Source organism: Perognathus longimembris, unplaced genomic scaffold, assembly GCF_023159225.1.
Source record: "Perognathus longimembris pacificus isolate PPM17 unplaced genomic scaffold, ASM2315922v1 HiC_scaffold_5832, whole genome shotgun sequence".
NCBI classification, from domain to species: Eukaryota; Metazoa; Chordata; class Mammalia; order Rodentia; family Heteromyidae; genus Perognathus; species Perognathus longimembris.
In genome coordinates, this window is record NW_025961303.1 from 59,887 (window position 1) to 69,867 (window position 9,981).

Genomic DNA, 9,981 nt, shown 5'->3' on the forward strand with positions numbered 1-9,981 from the left:
GGATGTTCTTGCACCTTTTCACTAGCTATTATTAACCCAAAAGAGGTGAGATCTTGTTTCAATTGTCCAAAGGTTTGGTGTACTACTGCAGGGTTTAAGTGAGCCAATAAAATATCATCCATGTAATGAATAATATAAACAGAAGATAAATTTTGGCGAGTAGAAGAGAGAGCCCTCGCTACAAAGCTTTGACACAAGGTGGGGCTATTCGCCATGCCTTGGGGCAACACTAGCCAATGGTACCGTTTCATGGGTTCTTTAAAATTAGTAGAAGGGACACTAAATGCAAAGCGTTTGCAATCCTGAGGAGCAAGGGGTATGGTATAAAAACAATCTTTTAAGTCAATTATAATTTTGTATGTATTTTGAGGAATTGCCATAGGAGACAGCAAACCTGGTTGTAATGCCCCCATGAATTCCATGGTGGCATTTACTCGTCGGAGATCCTGTAGGAGTCTCCATTTACCGGATTTCTTTTTAACAACAAAAATAGGTGAATTCCATGGGGAGATAGTAGGAGAAATGTGGCCCAAGTCCAGCTGTTCCTGTACTAGCTGTTGGGCAACAACAATCTTTTCAATTGATAGGGGCCACTGATCCACCCACACCGGAGTGTCTGATAACCATGTGATAGGATCGGCGTGAGGGGCAGGATGAGCAGCAGCCCCCATTGAAAATATCCCAGCCCTTGTCTAGGAGGTCGGGGCTGAGGTTGAACGGGTTCTCTAATTCCTTGTTGATGACCTCCCAATCTTCCTGAAGGCAGTAGCCCTTGACATAGGAGCTGATGAGTGACTGCGTCACTAGGGCTAAACAAATCAACTCCCATCTTTTCCATAATATCTCTGCCCCACAAATTTATGGGCAAATGATCTAATACATAAGGCTGGAAAGTCCCAGAATGCCCCTCACCATCTCTCCAGTTAAGGATGGCACTGCTTTGTTGGGGATCTGTGGCATGGCCAATCCCCTGCAAGGATGTAAAAGACGTAGTAAGAGGCCAGTTAGAAGGCCAATGTCTCTTGGCTATCACAGACACATCTGCTCCTGTATCTAACAGACCTTGAAAGGGCTTTCCTTGCACATAAATTGTAAGCTCGGGCCTTTCCCGTTTTATGTTTTGAACCCAAAATATGTCTGAGGACCCAAAACTCCTTTCTCCCCTAGGGTTCGTGGTGGCTGATGCACTGATTGAAATTAAAGGAATAAGGATGAGCTGAGCAATTCTTTGTCCTGCAGGGATAGAGATAACACTAGCAGGCGCTGAAGCCATGATTTTTATTTCTCCAGTATAGTCCTGATCTATCACTCCTGGAATAATATGCAGGCCCTTCAGTGCAGAACTACTGCGGCCTAACAGTAAGCCGACAGATCCCCTCGGTAGGGGGCCAATGGCTCCCGTAGGGAGGGCCTGGACTCCCATCTCCGGAGTCAGTACTGAGCTGGTGGAGGAGCAGAGGTCCAGTCCTGCACTCCCTGGTGTTGCTTGGAGGAGGCAGGAAACTGATTGTAGCTGCGAGTTGTCGGGGGGTGGGCCTGAGGTTGGGGGAGGGAAGGAGCCTCCCCAAAATTTTTCCGCGGGGCCAGGGGCTGGCCCCTCTGCCAGTTTCCCAAAATTGGGCGGCCAGAGTTAACAAAAGTAGATCTACATTTCCTAGCCCAATGCTTCCCTTTATTACAACGGGGACAAGTTCCAGGCTTAGCTCTCCTTTCCTGATTAGGGCAGCGAGCCATTAAGTGGCCCATTTGTCCGCAGGAAATACAGCTGCCGGGAGGCCCAGCAGTGCGCAGATGTCCCTTTCCTTTTTCCCCTGTGCAGGGGTTGCGTAAGAACTCAGTTACAGTCTGCCCCTGGAGCGCTCCAGCCCAGGACTGGCAAAAACCAAAGCAACAGCAGATGGAGCCAGAGATGACAAACTCTTTAAAAAAATACGGCAAATCTCTGGGAAATGAAGATGTACAAGCAGAGAGAAAACACGGATCCAGAAAAGCCCCTCCAAATTGCTCTCCAGACTGGTGGGCAAAGGTCTTTCCATGTATGAAGGTAATAAATTCTCAAACTTAGGTGCAATGGAATTGGAGATTTGGGTTGTGGGGTGGAGGGGTGGGAGGAGGGATAATTAGGGTTAGATGGGTCACAAGGGGAGGGTCCTGATCTGACTAGATGGTTTGTTAGCCAATCTATAAAGACTGTGAGAACTGAGTGTTCTTACAAATGCCAAAATTATAGCAAACAGACAAATTGTACATCAGCAGCAAGGTCTATAAAGAAACAAGGAAATATGACCTCATCAAAGGAACAGAAATTTCCAAAACTCTTACTTCCAATGAACTACCAGAAAACCAGAAGTGGTTCTTTGGACCAAACTGGTAGAGCACTAGCTTTGAGCAAAAAGAACTCAGGGACAGCACCCAGGACCCGAGTTCAAGCCACATGATGGCACAACAAGAAAAAGAAAGAAAAAAGAGAAGAGAAACACAATAAGCTATAGGTATACAAATAAAATCAGGAAGAAATGAAAACTGAACAGAACAAGAATATTAGCAAATAAAAATAAGATAAAAGAACAGACTTGACTCTGGAGCTAAAAGAATTTAATAACTGAATTAGAAACTCATTGAAGGGGCGCAATAGCTGACTTCACAAAAAGCAAAACAAGTCTATGAACTTAAACACAAGTTGCTAAGTTTTATATAGTCAGAGGAACAAAATACCATCAAGCAAATCAACATTCACTGTGTGTGTGTGTATAGATAGATAGATAGATAGATAGATAGATAGATAGATATAGATGAGTAGGGAAAATAATCAGCAGAAAATGTATTGGAAAAACTATTAGCCAGAAACTTCCCAACTCAGAAGTAAAAGAATTTAAAAGAATGTATAGACGATTTTGTCGTGTCAAGGCTTGAACTCAGGGCGCTGCACTTGCGAGGCAGGGGTGCCATGCCTCCAGTCCTTTGTGCTTTATATTATTTTTCAGAGAGGTTCTTCCATTTTGGGACCAGCCTTGGACCCTAAGATCCTCTAGCATACTCCTACCAATGCTTCCACGTAGCTTGGATTACAGGAATGCATCTCCATGTCTGACTTGCTTGTTAAGATAGATAAGACTCAATATCTTTTTGCCTATGCTGGCTTCAACCCATGATCTCCTTGCTCATGGTCTTCTTCAGATCTTCTTCTCCCTCCCAAGTTGCTGGGGTTATAGGTATGAGCCACAGTCTGAGCTTCTGGATTCTTATTTTTTCTAAAGAAAAATAATCTTTGCCTATTTCCATGTCCTGAAGTATTTTATATGTTTTCTTTTTTGCAGTTGCATAGTTTCAGTTCTTATATTTAAGTCATTCGTTCATTTTAAGTTGGTTGTTGTATATGGGAAGAGAAGAATCTGCATCCACTATTCAGTTATCTTTTTATTATCTTTAAGTAGTAGTGCACAGGAGTCACCATTCAACAAATCTATTTAAATCTACTTGTAAGTGCAGTGTATCTGGACCCATGTCACCCCTTTCTTTCATCATTCTCCCCCATCTCTCCCAACCCAACCCCTACTCTCAATTTTTCCAGTTTCATCGGATACATGTTGGATGTTATGGCTGCATTCTCCCTACCCTCTTTTCTTGATTAGTCTTCTCCATTCCTGAACCTCTCCCCACCTTTCAAATACTTTTCCTGGTATTCACGTTGTTGTATTGTGAGTTTGTTTTTCTAAGAAATTACACCATTTGAATTATTCTTTGCAAATACAGTTAATATGTCCGTGTACCCTAGCATACAACTCTGTATGTGTTTACTTGTATATGTATAAATTAGGTCCAGCTTCCACATATGAGAGAAAACATGCATCCTTTGTCTCTCTGGGTCTAACTCATTCCACTTAATATGATTTTTTTTCCAGGGCCTTCCATTTCTTTCAGAAATATGTAATCTCATTCCTTCTAATGAATGAATAAAATTCCATCACATATATATATATATACATATATATCACATTTTCTTGATCTATTTTTACATTAAGGGGCATAAGAGCTGTTTCTATCCCTTAGCTATAGTGAATAGTGCAGCAATAAGCATGGTTATACAAGAGGCTTTAGCATATGATGGTTTGTAATCTTTTGGATATATGTTCCAGTGGGATTGCTGGATCACAGGGTAGTTCTAGGTTTACTTTATTGGGTTTATCTAAATAAACTTTGCTTCCTGGGGTGGTTGAGGTAGTTTACATTCCCACAATCAGTGTGTTATTAGGGATCCCGCCCCTCCCCCCCCACCCCCCGCATCCATTCTTGTTTGTATTCTTGATCATGTACACATTTTAACTGAGATGAGATGGAATCTCAGTGCTGTTTTGATGTGCATTTCCTTTATGGCCAGCAATAAAAGCATTTTCCTGTGTCTATTGGCAATTTTTACTTCTTCTGAGAAGTCTCTATTTAGCTCATTTGCCCATTTATTATTTGGGTCATTGATTCTTTGAGAGTTTAGTTTCTTGAACCCTCTGACGTGTAGCTGACACAGCTCTTCTCTGAGTCTCTAGGCTGTCTATTTTAGCTTATCAACTATGCCATTCACTGGGCAGAAACTTCCTAGTTTGATTCAGTACTATTTGTCCATTCTCTCTTTCACTTACTGCTTAGCTCCATCCTTCAGCAGGTAAATATCTAACTTTCCCAGCAACATTTTCAATATTACCGTGTTTTTTCTGGTGATCATAGCACTGTAGTATATTATGAAGTCAGGTAATATGATGCATCCTGTATTGTTCTTTTTGCTTAAAATTACTCTGCGTAGTGTGTGTGTGTGTGTGTGTGTGTATCTGTGTGTGTATGTGTTCTAGGATTCTTTCCCAGTTGGTAGTGAATGTTACATTTATCCATTTGTATTTCATTGTTTCACTAGCTATTACAAATGTGACTCCTTGTCCAGGTAACTCATGATTGGATCATAGTCACGCTGCCATGCTGTCCATTGATCTTGTGTCCAGCAGCTCTGCTGAATTCATTTATTAGATACAGTAATGACCATCTGACTTTCTCTTTCCCAATCTGGATCATTTTTCTCTGTCCTGAGCTCTGGCCATAGTCTCAGCCTGAAAGTGAATGGAGGTGCTGACAGTGACAAACTAATTTTTTACAGCTTTTCATTTTTCCTAACTCAGTGTGCTATTAACACTGTGTGTGTGTGTGTCTCTGTGTGTGTAGTGCACAAGCCTTTATTATGTGGCAGCATGCTCCTTGTAAGCCCCTTGCTTTATCTTTAAACTTTCTGCTACTTGATGTAACTCATAAATTCTGCAGCTAGCAACCCACACAGGGAGAGTGTCAGTAAACCAGGTGTAATTCAAGTGTGAACAAGCAAGATGCATTCACTGCGCATCCAATGCAGCGTGAGGTATGGTTAAGGAAATATGTCCCATCGTTGGGAGTCATAAGAAAAGAGAGTCACTTCCAGCCGGCTATGGGAGAACACATTTGGAGGAGCAAAGGGGTCAGGAAATAAAAGAGCCTCTTATGTAACACAAGAAACTGTGGAGCTGGCCTTGTCATCTCACAGAGCAAACCCCATGTCAATGCTAGCAAGACCAAGCAGTCCCAACACCACCACCCTCATTCAGAGCAGCCATAATCCACAAACTAAAATAACAGGTACCCGGGGGGCATCATGTGCCAACAACAATTTCAGCAGAAGACAGATGATTTCACTAAGAAACAAGGTATCGACAACAAATAAATTGTTGTACGCTTCACTTATGTTTGTTTGCTGTCAGTCCAAAGGTTTGAACTCAGGGGCCGAGCACTGTCCTGGAACTGTTTTTTTTTTTTGTTTGTTTCTTTTTGTCAATGCTAGCACTCTACTATTCGAGCCACAGCTCCACTTCTATTCACTTCTAGCTTTTTAGTGGTTAATCAGAAATAAGAGTCTCACAGACTTTCCTGCCCAGCTAGCTTTCAACCATGATCCTCAGATCTCAACTTCCAGAATATCTAGGATTACAGGCCCGAGTCATGGGCAGCCAGATAAGTTTCTCTTCTCTGACAGGCATCTCTCTCCATCGATAGAAAAGATAGTGAATCATGACTGAGAAAGATAACTAGGTAACATATTCAGGAGTAGACTACTCCAGGATCTGACTTGGCTTTCACAAGAGCTTAGGGCCTAATCTTGCAATCAAACTCTTCCTATTTCCCCACCTGCCTCATTTGCCTCTTCCCCAGACACTGAAACATCCTCTCCTACCCCAAAGCCCATCCTTCTAGAAGCTCTCTGTCTAGATCTGGGGCTTTTTGGACTCTTCTCAAGTCCCTCAAGTCTCTCAACACACACTGCTGCATCAAGAGGCCCTCTTGAGCTTCATGTTTACAGCACCCACCATCATCACTACCCACCCTGCTCCTACCTCTTATCCACACTTCTTCTCCGCAGTCCAACAAGATCTCACCTGTAGGACTATGAAAACTCCATTTAGTAGCTGAAACAGAAGCAAAGAGATGAGTTCATTGCTCACTATGGTGAAAGAGACCTACATTGTATGAAGAGTAGCTCCAAATAGAACAGATGAGGGGAATTGTGAAACAGATATATAGAGAATTTTGAAAAGTATGCGGCTCTATGATTGGCAGATTTCTAAGACACACGTGTATGGTGTCAAATAGGTTATCAAGTAAGGAAAGCTGTCGTTAATTGGTTACCATTTAAGACACAAGTACTAGAGAGCCACTGCTGTACGGTGAGAAAAAAGAGAAGCCACATTTTGAGAGGTCGAATTGGGAGCCTTTATTAGAGCTTTGGTGGTCTACAGATGGACTCCTGTCTCAAAGATCTGCAGCCCGGAACAGAGCTTACACAAAGCTTTTAAAGACACAAACCACATGCTTGGGGTGGAGGCACGCAAGCCCAACAAAAGCAGACCTTCCATGGACATACTCAGGTATAAGCTCAGGTACCAGCAGAACTTTTCCATCTAGGGAAGACAGGCCTCAACCTTCCATCTAGGAAATACGCCTGAGCCTTTCCACATAGGGGAATCTTAAGAGACTACTCTGAGGGTGGTGATTCAAGCCATTTAGGGAGGTAATCAATGCAGAATCATAGCACTCTCTATAAGGCTATAACATTTGCATTTCTCTGAAGCAGTTTTCCTAGCTCACCTTGAGCTAGGCATCTACATTTAATGTATGGCCTCTCTCCCTTTCAGTACTGGGTACTCAGCAAGAGGTACCAAGATGGCTGTGAGAAGTTACTCAGACTTGGCCTCCTTACATCATAACTATCCCGGAATGGCTGTCTTTCTAAAGAAAGGATACAAATCTGGTCAGTTTTAAAACCAACTTTCATTAAGGCAAGTTGTAGACTAAATGAACAGATCTAAAACAAGCTTCGATGTCAACTTGTAACCAAGCCTCCCAAGCCACTAAGCCTTCCCTGATCTTCTCTGAGGTTAAAACCTATTTGACGGGGTCCACCATTTTATTCACCCTAACCTAGGACTCACCACAGCACCGATACACTCACTGTCAAATGACTAAGGGAATTCCTTTGCTACATTATGGATAGCGAGAGCTTTTACTTTATGGTTTGCTACTTAATTCTCATAGCATAACACAGTGTTTGAGGATAGCTTTATAACCACACAGCCCTGGCTTCGAATTCTGGTTTTTGTCATGAGCTAGTTTTTGGACACCTCTACCTCCATTTCATTATTTAAAGAAAGAAGGGAGCAAAGAATAACAATATCTACTCTGAGGATTACTAATGCCCAACTTCTAGCACCTAAGTCTCTCGCCACATTTTTCATGTGTTTTATCACTGAGCATTTCTGATGGACTCCAATAAGATTTTTGAACATAAAAACAGGAGGATAAGATGTGGCTCTACGAAAAAGTATCAAGTAAGGCCTGAAATGAATGTATATATGAGGTGTTATAAAAAGTGTATTCTTTTGTCCAACCTTTCTTTGATTTGTACCCTTTCAGGGTCTTTGTTAAGGAAGTTCTGTCCTGTGCCAAGGAGCCCAAGTGTTTCTCCTACTCCTTCCTTTAGTGTTTTCAGGGTGCCTGTTTTGATTTCAAGGTCTTTAATCCATTTGGAATTGATTTTGGTGCAGGGTGATATATAAGAATCTAGTTTTAGTTTGTTGCATGTGTTAAGCCAATTTTGCCAGCACCACTTGTTAAAGAGGCTATCTTTCTTCCATACTATTGTTTTAGCTTCTTTATCAAAGATTAAGTAGGCGTAGTTCTGTGGGTTCAATTCTGGGTCTTCAATTCTGTTCCATTGGTCTTCAGGCCTGTTCCGGTGCCAATACCAAGCTGTTTTTATTACTATAACTTTATAATACAGCTTGAAGTTGGGTATTGTAATTCCTCCAGCACTGTTCTTTCTGCTTAGGGGTATTTTTGCTATTCTAGGTCTTTTATTGTTCCATATGAATTTCTGGATTGCTTCCTCTATTTTGTTATAGAATGGTGTCGGGATATTAATGGGACTGCATCAAACTGCAGAGCTTCTGCATGGCAAAGGACATATCTCGCAAGATAAACAGAAAGCCCACAGACTCGGAGAAGATCTTTACCGGACATTCAAGAGACAAAGGCCTCATCTCTAAAATATATGCAGAACTAAAAAAATTACCTTCTTCCAAAACAAAACCGCAAAGAACCAATAGCCCCCTCATCAAGTGGGCTAAAGACTTACAAAGAAACTTCTCTGATGAGGAAATGAGAATGGCCAATAGACATATGAAAAAATGCTCTACATCACTGGCCATAAAGGAAATGCAAATCAAAACAACATTGAGATTCCATCTCACCCCAGCAAGAATGTCTTATATCAAGAAAACTAATAATAACAATTGTTGGAGGGGATGTGGCCAAAAGGGAACCATACTTCATTGTTGTTGGGAATGTAAACTGGTTCAGCCACTCTGGCAAGCAGTATGGAGATTCCTCAGAAGGCTAAATATAGAATTCCCCTATGACCCAGCAGCCCCACTTTTGGGTATCTATCCACAAGACCACAAACAAAATCACAGTAATGCCACCAGCACAACAATGTTCATCGCAGCACAATTTGTCATAGCGAGAATCTGGAACCATCCCAGATGCCCCTCCATAGACAAATGGATCAGGAAAATGTGGTACATATACACAATGGAATTTTATGCCTCTATCAGAAAGAATGACGTTGTTCCATTTGTAAGGAAATGGAAGGACTTGGAAAAAGTTATACTAAGTGAAGTGAGCCAGACCCAAAGAAACATGGACTCTATGGCCTCCCTTATTGGGAATAATTAGTACAGGTTTAGGCAAGTCATAGCAGAGCATCACAAGGCCCAATAGCTATACCCTTATGAACACACAAGATGATGTAAGTGAAATGAAATCCATGTTATGGAAACAATTTTTATATCACAGTTGTAACTACTTTCAACGTCCTATGTGTATGTGTAGTTTCTATTATTGATGATGTTCTTGTATCACCTTCCTGTGGTTGTACCTACACTATCTCTGTAATCTTATCTGAGTATATTGGAAACCGTGTTTACTGGTATTGGAAGCAGGAAATTCAAAGGGAATACCAAATTTGAGAGACACAGGGTAAAAAAAGAGAAACAACTACAAAAGCAATACTTGCAAAACTATTTGGTGTAAGTGAACCGAACACCTCCGGGGGGGGGGAGGGAAAGGGGGGAGGGAGAGGGACATGAGGGACAAGGTAACAAACAGTATAAGACATGTATCCAATGTCTAACGTATGAAACTGTATCCTCTCTGTACATCAGTTTGATAATAAAAATTTGAAAAAAAAAAAAAAAGGGTATTCTTATTTTTCCCAGGCCTGGGGCTTGAACTTAGGACCTGGGAACTGTGCCTGAACTTCTTTTGCTCAAGCCTAGCACTCTTACCACTTGAGTTACAGCACCACTTCCAGCTTTATCTGTTTATGTAATACTGAGGAATTGAACCCAACACTTCATG